Below are 13,708 nucleotides of genomic sequence, written 5' to 3' on the forward strand. Positions count from 1 at the left end.
TGCCTCTCTATAAGGGAAAGAGTATTAATATTGACTGTTTTAATTGAATACTTAAGTATAGATGTGTGCCATTGAGCAGCCAAAATGGGTAGCACACTCCTTCAAATTATCTAGCAATTCTGATAGGCAGAAAAATAGTATCATGAAGACTATCCCCTTGCAAAAGCTTTAAAACTCAAAGAAGAAAACAGGAGGATTTTTTTTAGACTCCTCTAATAAATGAATCCTTTTTTTCCCAAAGACCACGTAGGAAAGCAGAGAAACTTTTTAAGTACGTGCTTCATATTGACCTTGTGTGGTATCCTTCGAGCATCCAAAGCACAAAGATACTATAAGTATCTTTTTTACATCTGAATTTTGATGAGATTATAAACCACTCAAGCTTCACCCTTGTGGTTAATATATCAACAAAATCTATTCTCAGTCATTTGTGGACAGTCTTGTAATAACTTCCAATTACAACACTAGACATTCTTTTCTCTCATGCTCATTTTTCAAACCAAATGCTTCATGTATTTAGAAAGACTTTACCCTAAGTAAAATTCATTTTGAAATCTTTTTTTATGCAAAATCTTTCACTAAATGGAGCATTTCAAAAAGAAGTCACAATACTCCACTTAGAAATAGACTTCATTCAAACAAAAGGGTTTGATTGACATGCTTGTCTCAGTTAGGTTTTCAAAAATAATCAGATAGATTGCAATTAAAATAATCCCAAGGATTTTCTTTATACTCAGCAAAGCTGACAAAAGACAGAAAGGGGCAGTGGTGGAGAAGATTCAGAAAGGCAAATTTACTGATACAACATTGGTGAAGCTATTTATTAGTCTAACCATTCTGGAGGAAAATTTAGAATTTTGCTTTGAAAAGGTCTTCTGAATCTGAATACTTAGTATTCACTTACCTTTTTGTGCCTCAGTTTCCTCATCTGTAAAATGAGAAGGTTCTATTGTAAGGCTCTAATATCCCCACATATTATATGAGGTCAAAGACCAAACAAAAGTTACCACAAATGTCAAAATATTTATGGCAGCCCTATATGTAGATGCAAAGAACAGGAAACATAGTAGGTTCCTGTCAGTTGGGGAATGGCTACTCAAAATATTAATGCTGTAAGAAATGGCAATTATGAGAAATTGGGAGAAACATGGGAAGCATTCATTATAGGAGCTGATATGGAATGAAATTAAGTAGAACCTGGAAAGCAAAGTGTTGATGTTGATATTGTTTGCCCTTCATTTTTTTTTTAGGTTTTTGCAAGGTTAATTGGGTTAAGTGGCTTACCCAAGGCCACACAGCTAGGTAATTATTAAGTGTCTGAGGCCGGATTTGAACTCAGGCACTCCTGACTCCAGGGCCAGTGCTCTATCCACTGCGCTACCTAGTTGCCCCTGAAGAAGACCATGATGGCAGGGAGGTGATGCCATGACAAGCACATGAATTGGATTGGGGGGGGGGGGGGGGAGCACAGCTTTCTCTTCCAGAACCATCTGTTTCAGTGGCCGATAGGAATCAGAACAACTGGAGATGACCCTGGATGGGAGGCAATCAAGGTTAAGTGACTTGCCCAAGGTCACACAGCTAGAACATTCTCCTGATTCCAGGGTTGATGTTCTATCCACTGTACCACAATATGTACAATGATTACAAAAATGCAAATGAAAAGACTAACAAAACAAAGCAGCATTATATTATAGGTTCACTTGCCTATTACACCATGAGGGAAAGGTAGCTGGAAGGATATATTTTTTTGAATTAAGTTTCTACCTTTTCCCTGATAAAACTGTCTCCCATAGTAACCATTAGTGATCAATTTATTACAGCATTGAGGTTAGGATAGTAAGTAGTCACCAATTAATATTCCAAAAATTGTTATATAAGAAACAAATCCACTAGATGGTAACAGAAGTTAGAGACCAAAACATATATATGAGGACCAGTTGGGAAAAGAGAGAATATTTTAGCATGGGAAAAGAGCAGACTAGGCAACATTTAAGATTGTGCTCCTCAAGAACTAGAAATTTTATCCTGATTGTCCCCAGAGAGAACTAGAAGGAAAGGGCCAAAGCTGCATAGAAGAAATTTTAGGTTGAATATAAAGCAAAAACAAACAAACAAAAACTCTTCTTAGCAATTAAAGTTGTCCAAAAGAGGAATAAATGAGTTGCTCTGGGAAGAAGTGGGTTTCCACTCACTGGAAGCCTCTTGTTTTGAAGGAAAACCTGCCTATTTTCAGGCAAAGGCTGAATAAACACGTCATTAGGGTACCAGTTGGTTGAAATGACTACTAATGATGTTTCCAACTCTGAAACTGGGTGACTAGTGATTCTATAAATGATGTCTATGTACATGTGCACCAAGATAATCTCCAACTTAAAGACCTGGAACTAAAGCAGGATGAAATATTCCTCATACAAATGTTAATGGGATTTCATTTACATTAAATAGCAAGTGACTATAAAAGTAACACCTGTTTCTCATGCATTTGTTAAGCAATAGATTTTTTTTTCTTCTTTTACAGTAAAACTCCGTTTGATATTCTTTTTCCCTAGGAAATCTTCCCAATGAACGCATAATTTTAACACATCTGTTCGCTTTGCACAGAATTTCTCGTAATCCATTTATACATATATCACGTAGAGTTGTGGTACTTGAAAGGAGTGAAGCAGAAGGATATTGGTTTGTTAGTAGCCCAAAACCTGAAATGGTTTTAGAAAAAAAAAATTTATTTGCTTATTAAGCATGCTAGGCCCGAGGGCAGGAACATTCATCTTCCTGAGTTCAAATCTGGCTTCAGACACTTGCAAGCTGTATGACCCTGGGCAAGTCAGTTAACCTTGTTTGCCTTAGTTTTCTTTACTGTAAAATGAACTATAGAAGGAAATGGCAAACCACTCGAAATGGCAAACCACTCCTTGCCAAGCAAACATCAGATGGAGCTATGAAGAGTCGGATAGAACTGAAAACGAAGGAACGAGAAGGAAATAAGTGAAAGAGAGATTATTGAGAGAATGTTGAATAGAAGCATAAAGTGATAGAGGGGCATTTTCCCTTGTTTACTTAAATATGAGGGGTTTGTTGGAAGATAGGATGTAACCACTGGAGAGGGAAGAGAATGACAATGCAAGGGGGAAAAAAGGAATAATTAACACAACCGAATCCCAAAGGAGGTGGGAAAAGTGGAATCAAGAATTCAGGTTGAGGGGCGGCTAGGTGGTGCAGTGGATAGAGCACCAACCCTGAAGTCAGGAAGACCTGATTTCAAATCCATCTGACCTCAGATACTTAATAATGACCTAGCTGTGTGGCCTTGGGCAAGCCACTTAGCCCCATTGTCTTGCAAAAAACCTAAAAAAAAAAAAATTCAGCTTGAGAGTCACATTTTGGAAAGAAGGATTCATTTCATTCGAGCAGAATGCATGATCCTTAAGGGAAGGGACAATTTTGTTTTGGGCTTTGTAGCACCAGAACAGAGAATAGAAGGTGTTTAAACATTTTTTGTTGAAATGAATTTATGGTTTCATTCCCTAAGACAAGAAGGAGAAAGCGACAGGTCACAGGATGCTAGAAGGGTCCAAAAGATCACCATGGCCAACCTCCTCTTCCTTACTAATTTGCAGATGAGGAAACTGAGGCACAGAAAGGATAAGTGAGGAGTGACTCATTTGCCTATTACACTGTGAGGAAAGGATAGCTGGAAGGATATATTTTTAAAATTAAATTTCTACCTTTTCCCTGATAAAACTGTTCCCCACAGCAAGTAGGATCCCAAGATCTTAGGATCACAGATTTAGAAGGACAAGGAAGCTTAAAAGGGATGGAATCTGACTTCAGCCTTTTACAAATTAAGAGATTGACATAGACAGAGTCACAGAGCTCATAAATGTCTAAGGCTGGATTTAAACCCAGGTCCAGTGTCAGAATTCGGACCAAGTGGTCATGCCCCTAAGCCCAATATACTTTCTACTATATCACACTACTTTCCATTGTGCTATGATATAATATATTGTAATATAATAAAATATGATATGATATAATAATTATATACCAATATGATAGTCATCATCATCATAGCATTTTAAGGTTCACAGAGTGCTTTACAAACATTATTACATTTTATCCTTAAAACAACCCAGAAAAGTATGTACTATCATTATATTTATTTTCCCTATTTTACAGATGAAAGAATTGAGGCAGGCAATAGTTAACATGCTTAGAATCATCTAGTTAATAATTATCTGAGACTAGATTCAAAGTCAAGTCTTCCTGAATTAAAGTCCAGTACACTATCTACTATGCCACTTAGCTGTTACTTGTATTAGAACTTCATATTTGACTTCTATCATGTCATCATGTTGAATATTATTACTATCATTATTATTAATGATACTAGTTATATCATGCATACAGATATGATGTAACATGTATACATGTGTGCATATATGATATATCTATATGAGTAGTATATTTAATTACATGTATCTGTATATTACATATACTTGCTTGTGTGTATATATGCGCACTTATACACATACTTTTAAAAAGCCAAAATGGTTGAGAAAGAAGGTTAATATGAGCCAAGAACTATGAAGGAAAAGATAAAATCAGTAGGACCTTTTATTCATAGCTAATACATACATCAACAAAAAGGCATACAATTTATATGTCACTGTGCATATCAGTCACCCCAGAGAGTCATTCAATAGTCCAACATTTTGAAATGCCATAAATAAAACAGTTACAAAACATTATAAAAGAACTTTTGTTGTTATTTTCAGCCATTTCAAAGGCCCTTTGTGATCCCAATAGGGCCATTTCTTGGCACACATACAGGAGTGGTTTGTCATTTTCTTCTCCAGCTCATTTTACAGATGAGGAAACTGAGGCAGACAGGATGAAGTGACTCATCCAGGTTCACACAGCTAGTGAGTGTCTGAGGCTGTTTTTGAACTCAGAAAAATGAGTCCTGGTCCCTACTCTATCTCCTGTGACACTAAGCTACCCCATCAAATAACATAGCCTTTTTCTATATGAAGCTATACTTAGCATTATTCTTTTTTCTATAAAATATGCCTGTGCCTTCAAGAGCAACCATTCTAGGGGCATTGCATTTCCTGTCACCAGTGATGAATCACAAAGGACATTTGCAAATGAGCAAGGCAGAATAAAATCTCATAATTACAAAATCAAAATTCAAGCCATAGATGATTAATTAGATCATAACCCCCTAGTACCCTTCAGCAGTAAACTTCATAAGGCTTTCTTAATGGAGTAACAAAAAAAAGATAAAATAAATAAATGTAAATAAAATGGAGTCTAATTAAAGGAAAACAAGGATATGGAACAAGGCTGAAAATTATGATGTTATTTCATGCTTTTCGTTCTATGTTCTTGGAAGAAAATGTGTTAGGTCTAAAATGGCACTAAAAACAAATCATATCTGTCTGAGCTTCAAAGGACTTTTGATCCAATCCTCAACTTAGACTTTCTAACAGATGTATCTCTATCACAAGAATCTAACCCGAATTGGCATTAGCTGATCACCTGCCTATATTACAGTGGGGCACTGACCCAATGAACAATGTCCTCTACTGTGACCCGGATAAGTCTCCAGAAAGCCATGGAATAGGAGGGGAAAGTCATGAATATGGACTAAGAAATCTCAAGGTTAAATCTCACCTTCTCCCTTGAGCAAGAGCTCATAGTCTTTGGTATGTCAGCCTTTGAGAATCTAGTGAACTTTATGGACCCCTTTTTGGTTATATCTTTTTAATGTATAAAATAAAATACACTGGATTACAAAGGAAGTCAATTATATTGAAAAAGAATTATCCACAAAAATTATTTTAAGTTCAAGAACTCCACATTAAGAACCTAGAAGCTTTCTAAAGGATGTCTAGGGACAGCTAGGTGGTGAGGCGGACAGAACACCATCCCTGGTGTCAGGTGGACCTGAGTTCAAATCTAGTCTCAGATACTTCCTAGCTGTGTGATCTCAGGCAAGTCACTTAACCCCAAAGCCTTTGCAAATTAAAAAAAAAATGTACTTAATGTTACAAAGAGTTTCAAAGCCTGTATGAAGTTTGGTTTTTTTGCTAGGCCCCAGATGACAGAAATGACTCCATGTCTGATCACTGATTGATACCCCTCCCCATTTACCAAGAAGCGTCTAAGCCCCTACAATTGGTCGACATTTAGGATTATTATCAATATAAGGGTAGTAGCTCTGGTAGCAAAGTCACAATGCTCTCAGAATTGCTAAGGGGAATAGGGAGAGGGTTTACAGCTTAGATTACTTGCTGACTGGCTGCCCCTAAGGTTCCCCTCCAACACAGACACTATGCATTTTCTTGGCAACAAAATCATATATAAGCAGGATCCAGTTATCCCAATCCACCAATCCCAATCCACCACCATCTTCACATGTCCATGGGGTCTTGCCCATCTGTGAATAATAAAGGGCCTGCTTTGTGACCCTTGTGTTTCTTCTCAGAATCCACCAAATCCACCATCTCACAGTCTGCAAATAGTGAATCATCTTTTTGCTCCATGGATTCCGTGAGGACATAGTATTCTGAAGCAGGAATCATTACTTCTCTCTTTTCCACTCATCTGTTATGAGATCACGATCCTATGTGATTATAAATTTCTTTTAACCCCAAGTTGGAATTAAAATGACTCTCATACCTACCTAACTGGCAGCCACAGTGGTCCTCTCTTCCGGAAGAAGGCCAAAATGCCATCACTAAATTGGAATGAAGATAGATGTGTCCAGCTGTGGCTGATCAGAACAATACAAGCTTGGACTATTCTACCACAGGTTGGGCACAGATAGTCCATAGGAACATCTGGAAAGGAGATGTTTCTAAATTTGCACATCTCATCTTTCCTTTAAGCTCCTTCAATTCTGTTTCATCCCCAGAGCAAGCACAGAGCCCTTTTTTGAGGTGGTGGTCCTTTGCCAGTCTCTTAGGTCACACAATCAATTCCAAAGAGACCTTGAGAGTATCCTTGTTTCATTTCTTCTCATTTCCAAGTGAATGCCAGCCTTGTGATACATATTCCCAAGGTACTACCAAAGGTACAGCTTCTGGCTTCTCTAGAGCTCTTAGTTTGACAGATATTCTATAAGGAGCTGTTTGGGTCACACTGCTGTATATGTATATTAAGATTTCCTGGGTTACCAGGGGGAATGTATAATTTCCTGTTTCCACATATTAAACTATAAATATTCTATAAAATGGAACTCATTATCATGAGTTAGAAAAAAATGGAAAGAAATTTGCAAACACAAGCACACAGAGTGAATTTTTTGTTAACCCAAAACAGTGCATCCAATTTATTTAATCATATCCGGCAGTATTTAGATTTACATACTAATTGATAATTAGTGAACCAATACTATCCTGTCTGCCTCTATTTCTTTTGTGTGATCTCAAAATAGTTTCAGTTCCTTGAGGACAAGGACAGGGATCCTATGACTGGTATTCCCCCAGGGATATCCTACATAGAGCCTGGCCCAGTACTAGACAGACAACAGACTCACAATAAATCTTCATCAGCAGATTTCCTAATGTGATATATAATATCAGAGGTAATATGCCATAGTGGAGAGGAAGCCGAGCTCAGAATCAAGAAGACTATCACTTATCCATGTGAACTTTGTGACCAAAGAGAAGTCACTTAACCTATCAATATTCCAGAAGACTTGTAAAGACGTTGAATTACAATATACCATTGTGGTTGTTCAGTGATTCAATTGTGTCCAACTCTTCATGAACCTGTGGAACATACTGTCCTTGGGGAAGATATTGGAATGGTTTGCCATTTCCTTCTCTGGTAGACTTAGGCAGAGATTAAGTGACTTGCCCTAGCAGTCTATGGCTACTTGAGTTCAGTTCTGCCTATGAGGAATCATTATTCAGACTCCGGAAAGCATGGGTGGAAATAAAACAAAATTTATTAAAAAGGTTATAAGACATAAGAAGGGCTAGGGAGAGAGAAATAGAGAGAGAGAGAGAGAGAGAGAGAGATAAAAGAACAGTGAAGCAATATTAGCTGGGCCATGGTCAGAGAAGACTGTGGCCCAGAGCTGGAGTCCAACTCAGGTTTTTATGTCTTGCCTCTCATCCAGAGGGCAAAAGGTGAGCTCCCTTCCCCTATACTGGGTCAGAAATTAGGTATGGGGTAAAGCCTAAGGAGATCAGGATACAAATTTTACATTAAACAGTGAACCAATGGTACATCAAGAATGGGGAGGGTCTTCAGGCAAGCAGCTTTTAAGATTACAATTGTTTCTGTGACAATCATAATTCTCTACTTCAAGTCAATTTACAACTCAAGAGTCAATTTACATCTCTACCCAAATTCTTTCTGTTACATTCACAATTCTCTTCATCTTTCCTGTGCATCACCCTGGGTCACCCAACTAGAGACTGAGGCTAAGTTTGAACTCAGGTCTTCCTGATTTCAGGTCCTGTATTGATGACCTAGCTGCCTCTTTCAAATTGACATAGGGGTGAGGGGAGGGAGGAGAGGTAATCTCCATACCAGCAGTTCATCATCACTATTGAAAACAAAGGGTCAGAGGAGAAAAAGAGAGAGACAGAGAGACCTACATAATACAATTAATAATAGTTGAAAAGTATAGTGTCATGTCATGGAACACTATTGTTCTATTAGAAACCAGGAGGGACGAGATTTCAAGGAAGCCTGGAAGGATTTGCATGAACTGATGCTGAGTGAGATGAGCAGAACCAGAAAAACACTGTACACCCTAACAGCAACATGGGGGTGATGATCAACCTTGAAGGACTTGCTCATTTCATCAGTGCAACAATCAGGGACAATTTTGGGCTGTCTGCAAAGGAGAGTGCCATCCGTATCCAGATAAGGAGCTGTGGAGTTTGAACAAAGTGAAGGACTATTCCCTTTAATTTAGAAAAAAACAGATATCTTATTGTCTGATCTTGTCACCTCTTAGACTTCTCTTCTCTTCTTTAAGGATATGATTTCTCTCTCATCACACCCAATTTGGATCAAGGTACAACATGGAAACAAAGTAAAGACTGACAGTGCTTTCTGTGGGGGGGTGAGGGGAGGGAAGCAAGATGGGGGAAAAGTGTAAAACTCAAATAATTTCTTTAATAAAAATTAATTAAAAAAAGAAAAGTATAGTGTCTTAAAGTTTGTAAAGTAATTTATTCATCTCATTTAAACATTAAGTAAACCCTATAAGGCAAGACTACAGGATTTTTATCCTCATTTTACCAATCGAGTCACCTTGACTATAATCAAAGACCATGTCAGAGGTGAGATATGAATCCAGAATTTCCACTCTATGGCAGGAACTCCATCCAGAAATACCTATTGCCTCTTATAGATTTCTTACAGAGTTTTTTCACAAGGAAAATTTCCTAGGTGACCATTTGTCAGAGATACTGTAGAAGGGATTCTTACTACAAATTAGGATAGGGTCAAATAACTACTGAAATCCTTTCTCTCTGTAGGATTTGACATTGCATTACACATTCTAGACAGAACTCTACAAAAGGTCCTTCTTTCAAGCTTGAAGTTTTGCAAAGGGCCTTACATATATTATCTCACTTGAGTTTGACAACAACAAAACCAGAGACATAAAGACCTATTTAGACCTGCAATATACAAAATAGTGATCCCTCCTTTTAGAAAACATCACCTCCTAATCTTAAAATGTCTCAAAATTCCTTGACCTGTGGCCTTTTAAAGAGTAGAGATAGTTTTTTAATCATGAGGATTTTTTTTAAGGTTTGTTTTTTTTTAGGCAATGGGGTTAAGTGGCTTGCCCAAGGCCACACAGGTAGTTATTAAGTGTCTGAGGCCACATTTGAACTCAGGTCCTTCTGACTCCAGGGCCGGTGCACTATCCACTGTGCCACCTAGTTGCCCCAATCATGAGGATTTTTTTGACAATAACAGTAATTCCTCCAAGTCCCCCCCCCATTCACATTTTGATAAAAAAAATCTTCTCTAGAGAATCCATATGAAGCTACTACTTGCCTTTTTTCCTGACTTAATTGTATAGAGGGGCATTTAGTTACTCTCATAGTCTTCTTCCTATCTGGAAAAAAGGGTCTTTTTGAGGGAACAAATACAGGAATACTGTATTTGGTGTGTTCCAGATAAATAGAGCTTTCTTCTTTCAAAATAGAATTTCTTCTCACATAGAGGATAATGAATATAACAACATTTTTTTCCTGGGTGATTCCTTGCTTTTCTTAATGAGAAGCAGTATTCTGAAGAAAGAAGCATGGCAAATTTGGCATCAGGAGTTTGATCTCAAACACTTGCCAGCTATGTGATTATTTTCTGAGACTGTGTTGTTATCTAAATCAACCAGTCAGCTGTATTAAGGCCCTACTATGCACCAGAGACAAAAAAGAAACACTCTGTAACCTAAAGGATCATCCTATTTTCACAGTCTATCTCAAAGGTTGTTAGGAGGAGAGCACTTTGTAAACCTCCAAATGCTAACTAAATATGAATCAATTAGGTTCATTATTAGGAACACTGCATTTTGTACCCTGTTAGTAAATCAATATTCTGAGAGTCTATTGAGATTTGTCTATCTGACAACACTATATGGCCTACTCCTATTTTTCATAAACCTCCATGACTAATTTTCATAATTTTTTTTCATCTTAATAATTCCAGTTGTAAGTGTTTTCTTCCTCATTCCTCTGTTCAAATTATCTGACACTTACTAGTTGTAGGACTTCATGGGACTCAGTTTCCTTATGTGCAAAATGAGAGATTAGACTAGATGTCCTCATCTTAGCTCTCTTCCAGCTCTAAGCCTATTTTTCAATAATTAGAGATTTGTGTAATATTTCCCTCCAGGCCACTTTCTTGCATCTAGCAGGACTGTAAGGTACTTGAGTGCAGGGATTATGAATTCTCCTATTAGCCTATTAAAGAATCATAGACTTGAATGAAAAAGGCTCTTCCAATCTAACTCACTCATTTTACAGATAAGAAAACTAAGGCCCAGAAATTTGGGGGAAATAACTTGCTTTAGATCACACAAATGGTAAGTAACATAGGCAGAACTTCTGACTCCATAATCAGACTTTCCACTGAATCACACTGCATCTCCATTTTTCATCTGGTCTTCGTATTCCAAGTGCCTAGTGGGGCAGCTAGGTGGCACAGGGGCGGCTAGGTGGCACAATGGATAGAGCACCGGCCCTGGAATCAGGAGTACCTGAGTTCAAATCCGACCTCAGACACTTAATAATTACCTAGCTGTGTGGCCTTGGGCAAGCCACTTAACCTCATTGCCTTGCAAAAAAAACAAAAAACAAAACAAAAAACCAAGTGCCTAGTGATTTGGCTTAGCCAGTTATAAACTGTTATAGCTATGGATATTGTTTCTAAAAGCCTTCCCACATTTGTTCTTCCAATTCTGTTGCACCTTTACTGTTTGTTGGGAAACTACATAGTGTATCAGCATAATAAACCACATTAATAACATAACCATATCAATAAATGAAAAACAAAAAAACCCCTATGATTATTTCAATGGATGCACAAAAAGCTTTTGACAAAATACACACTCAGTTCCTATTAAAAACACTAGAGAGCTTAAGAATAAATGGAATTTTCCTTAACATGACAAGCAGTCTCTATCTAAAACCAACAGGAAGCATTGTCTGTAATGGGGATAAAATAGAGGCCTTCCCCCAAAAATCAGGGGTGAAGCAAGGATATCCATTATCATTTCATTCACTATTGTACTAGAAGTGCTAACTATAGCAATAAGAGAAGAAAAAAAGAAATCAAAGGAATTAGACTAGTCAATGAGTAAACAAGACTATCACTCTTTGCAGAAGATATGATGGTATTCTTAGAGAATCCTAGAGTATCTACTAAAAAAAAACCACTTGTTGAAATAATTAATAACTTTAGCAAAGTTACAGGTTATGAAATAAACCCACAGAAATTATCAGCATTCCTGTATATTACCAAAAAAGCCTAGCAGCATGAGATAGAGAAATTCCATTTGAAATACCTATAGCCAACATAAAAGACTTGGGAGTCTACCTGCCTCTTTGGAACAGGTCCCATGCACAACTGTAAGGCAGGGATTCAAAACCTGTTGAACCCACTTTGACAATCTGGTAAAATCTATCAACTCCTCATTAAAATGCTTCTTGCCTACGTTCAGAAAAGAAGGAAATGCTACATTTCAGTTAAAGGTTAATGAAGTGGGCTGCTAGGTGGTACAGTGGATAGAGCACCGGTCCTGGACTCAAGAGTACCTGGGCTCAAATCCGGTCTCAGATACTTAATAATTACCTAGCTGTGTGGCCTTGGGCAAGTCACTTAACCCCCATTGCCTTGCAAAAAGCCTAAAAAAAAAAAGGTTAATGAAGGAAACATGTCATTTATTTTTTCTTATCCAATTTCATGAATAGCCCCCAGAAATCTATCCACTCACCTCCTGGAAGAGGGTGAAGGAAAATCTAGGGAGGCTGGGTTTAAAACTACAGATGTAAAGTCACTAAGAGAGAGTGGACCTGAATACAGTTTTTTTTCCCAAAAAACTAAGCACAATATTAAGTTCACCAAGGAATCTTTCACCATTGCAAGAAATGTTAATTTTGACATTATTCATTTCTACATATTCCCCCCGCCCCACTTTAGACCATTAGCAGTGACTTAATATGTTTGTTTCATGCCCCAGCTCTTCCATTTAGCCTTGTCTTGGATTTACAGTGAGAATGAAGGCACTCAGGGACAATTTCTATTTTTAAAGTTCCCACTACCACCGCCACCGCTACCATGTGGGTAATGGCCACCAAGATCGGACCGGCTCCATTATTTCCAGTGTCTGGAGTATTTCCCCTGCAAGTCTCCTTTTGGGTACAGGTAGGAGGCATAATGCTGTTTGGGTTTGTTTCCTGATCTATGCTGGCAGGGATCCCAGGAATTTCTCAATTCCAGAAACTGAATGGAGCAAGCCCTTCTGCACAGACTTTTCTTCACATTACCACTTTTAGATCAGATGGGTAGAGGGGTGGGGGCATGCTTTTATCTTCAGCACATTTTTGGGAAGAACAAGCAAGGAAAGTACAGAAAGCAGAGAAAATTCAGAATTAGCCAAAACAAAATAAAAATTCCAAATCTTCTTTTGAGTTAGTATTTACTAAACAGATACTTCAGCTACAGAAACTTAGGGTACAGTGGAAAGAGTGTTAGCTCTCTGAAATCAGAGTCCAAATCCTTCTACCTGCAAAGCTCCCTTTCTGTGGAGCTTTCAGCAAATAGGTAAACTTAACTCAGTCTCAGTTTCCTCATCTATGAGATGGCTGGATTGGACATGATGAACCTAGAGACCCTTTCCATCTCTAAATATATAAACCTCAATCTCACAATAAGAATATTAAAAAAAATATGTTTCTGAGATATTCTAACTGGTCTTCCTACCAGAAAAGGTGTCTACTATCCCTAGCAATATTCTCTATCTTACATGAAGTCAGTACCCTCCCTGAAAGGTAAGTAGATGAGAGAGAACTCTTGACTTTTCCCTGTTCTTTGGAGGACAGGATGCTGGTTCCTGATGAGGTCAAAGGTACAAACTTCATAAACTCTTCAACTACAAATAAGGGAAATGCCCTTAGAGTTTACTTAAGGATAAAGTTCAATTTTTCCTCACCCCTTCCAAGTT

The sequence above is a fragment of the Macrotis lagotis genome, chromosome 7, assembly GCF_037893015.1.
Source record: "Macrotis lagotis isolate mMagLag1 chromosome 7, bilby.v1.9.chrom.fasta, whole genome shotgun sequence".
NCBI classification, from domain to species: Eukaryota; Metazoa; Chordata; class Mammalia; order Peramelemorphia; family Peramelidae; genus Macrotis; species Macrotis lagotis.